We start from the raw sequence: 3,021 nt of genomic DNA, 5'->3' as shown, positions 1-3,021 counted from the left end.
GAGAGGAAGTCGTACGAGGCTAGGTTGAGAGTTCTCGGCCTTTTCTCGTTGGAACGGCGAAGGATGAGGGGTGACTTGATAGAGGTTTATAAGATGATCAGAGGAATAGGTAGAGTAGACAGTCAGAAACTTTTTCCCCGGGCACAACCGAGTGTTACAAGGGGACATAAATTTACGGTGAAGGGTGGAAGGTATAGGGGAGATGTCAGGGGTGGGTTCTTTACCCAGAGAGTGGTGGGGGTATGGAATGCGCTGCCTGTGGGAGTGGCAGAGTCAGAATCATTGGCAAACTTTAAGTGGCAATTGGATAGGTACATGGATGGGTGCTTAAGCTAGGACAAATGTTCAGCACAACATCGTGGGCCGAAGGGCCTGGTCTGTGCTGTATTGTTCTATGTTCTATGTACAAGTGAAAGAATATGACTCAATGTGTTAAGTTTTATGATTTTTTTTTCTGAAATATAATCAGTCTGTTCACAACCCTAGTGTCACACTTGACCACTTGGTGACATATCTATGTCATCGCTGAGACAGCAAGAAAGTGAGGACTGCAGACGCTGGCGATCCGAGTCGAAAAGTGTGGCGCTGGAAAAGCACATCAGGTCAGCAGCATCTGAGGAGCAGGAGAATCGACGTTTCAGGCATAAGGCTAATTGACTCCATTGCTGCTGAAATCCACATGTCTGTTACCATGGATAATAATAGTATAGTTAGGGAGTGTGTTCCAGGATTTTAACCCAGAAGCAGTGAAGGAACAGCAATACATTTCCGGGTCAGGATGGTGACTTATTTGGAGCATTATGTGGTTCTCCCATGCATCTCCTGTTGGATTCTATTCATTAATTTCCCTCAATAATCTACACTTGTTCTAAATTAAAACAGATGTTAGAATCAAAATTCTTAACTTTGTTTTCAATTCTCTCCATGACCTCATCTTTCTGCATCTCTGTCATGTCATCCAACCTATAATTGTCTGAGATCTCTGTGTTTCTCTCGTTGTAGTCATAAAAAGAAGAATTTGCACTTGTCCAGTGCCTTTCCTCAACTCGGTATAACGCAGCCAATGAAATACTGTTACATGTTATTGTTGTTGTGATATATGGAAAGTGGCTGCCAAAATGTGCACAGGATTCCCATAAGAGAATTAGCTATTTGGTTTATTTGATGTGGTCTGTGATTTCCCCTCTTCCTTTACATCAATCTAGCATTTTAAAAAATTCATTCATGGGATGTGGGTTTCACTAGCTGGGCCAATATTTATTACCCATCTTTAATTTCCTAGAGGGCAACCAGGAGTCAACCACATTGTTGTGGGTCTGGAATCACACATAGGCCAGACCAGGTAAGGATGGCAGTTTCCTTCCGTAAATCACATTAGTGAACCAGATGAGTTCTTTCCCCCAAATTAGCAATTCTCTGGCATTCTAGTTCCTGGACCAATGCAACCTTAGTATCAAAAATAATCCCAAAACTATTTGCAAAAATAACCCTGAGCTTCCTGTTGCTTGCCACTCGAACACACCACCATGTTCCCTGGCCAACATATCTGTCTCAGACTTGCTGCAGTCCTCCAGCAAAGGTTGGAAGAACAGACTCTTATTTCTCCAGTTAGGGCACTGTAGCCTTCAGAACTCGATAACGAGTTCAGTAGTTTTCGAGCCTGAACATCTTCTCCCAACCCCACATACCAGCCAAGTCATTACTTGGGTTGCTACCACAACGAAGCTATCATTAGATACTAATGGTACCCATTTTTAGCTATTCATCCTCCCAGGCTGAGCATTATACATTCTTTCTGCTCAACTGCTGTTCTCTCGCTCTGGGCTCCATCTCCACCTCCTGGGAATGCAGGATTTTAATTACAAGGAGTACTTGATAGGCTGGGACTTTTTTCACTGGAGACTAGATTGAAGGTTATAAAATCACGAGGGACTTAGATAAGGTGAATAGCATGAGTCTTTTCCTCAGAATGAGTGAGTTCAAAACTAAGGGGCATATTTTTAAGGTGAGGGAAGAAAGATTTAAAAGTGACCCGAGGGGCAACTTTTTCCACACAGAGAGTGGGTCATATGTGGAAAGAACTGCCAGAGGAAATGGTAGATGCAGATACAGTTACAGTATTTAGAAGACATTTGAACAGGTACATGAAATAGGAAAGGTTTGGAGGGATACGGGCCAAACGCAGGCAAGTGGGGCTACTTTACTTTGAGAAACTTGGTCAGTATGAATGTGTTGGACCGAAGGGTCTGCTTTCGTGCTGTATGACTCTATGACTCCTCCCCCCACCTCATCTTCAGCATCTATACCAGCCTTTTCCTCACTACAATCTGTTTTGACGAAGGGTCACTGGAAGCAAAATATTAACGGTGATCAGTCTCCACAGATGCTGCCAAACCAACTGAGCATCTTCAGCAATTTCTTTTTGTTGTTATCTTAGTATCTGTCAGAAATGGAATCTGGTACTTTCTGGTTTGAACTGCTGCAGTACCCTAATGGAGCCATAGGAAGCGCTCTTTCACTCCTAGCTTGTTTAGATCCTCAAAAATAACTTGCATTTATAAGTGCCTTTAACATAGGACTGCATCCTAAAACAACTCATCAGTGTTACTATGGAAAGACTGATGGGAGCCAAACAAAAATATGAAGCCGGATCAAAGAGAAAGGTTTTAAGGAACACCATAAAAGACGGAAAGGGAGGTTATGATGTTTAGGAAGGGTAATTCAGAGCTTCTGGGCCCAGGTAGCTGAAGGTACAATTGCCAATGGTGCAGCAATTAAAACTGGGGTGCAAATAGAGGTTAGAATTGGAGGAATGCAGAGATTGCAGAAGTTCATGAAAGAGATTACAGAGACAGGGAGGGGATGAGTCAACAAGGATCGGAACTTTAAAAATGAGGCGTTCCCAGATCAGGAACTAATATAAGTCAGTGACACAGGCATGATAACTGGACACAGGCAGCAGGAATTCCGAGCACAGGTTTCTGGAGGTGGTCAATTAGAGATCAGGCACCAGATCACAAG

The sequence above is a fragment of the Chiloscyllium plagiosum genome, chromosome 9 (genome assembly GCF_004010195.1).
Source record: "Chiloscyllium plagiosum isolate BGI_BamShark_2017 chromosome 9, ASM401019v2, whole genome shotgun sequence".
Classification (NCBI taxonomy): domain Eukaryota; kingdom Metazoa; phylum Chordata; class Chondrichthyes; order Orectolobiformes; family Hemiscylliidae; genus Chiloscyllium; species Chiloscyllium plagiosum.
This window is presented reverse-complemented; position numbering follows the sequence as displayed.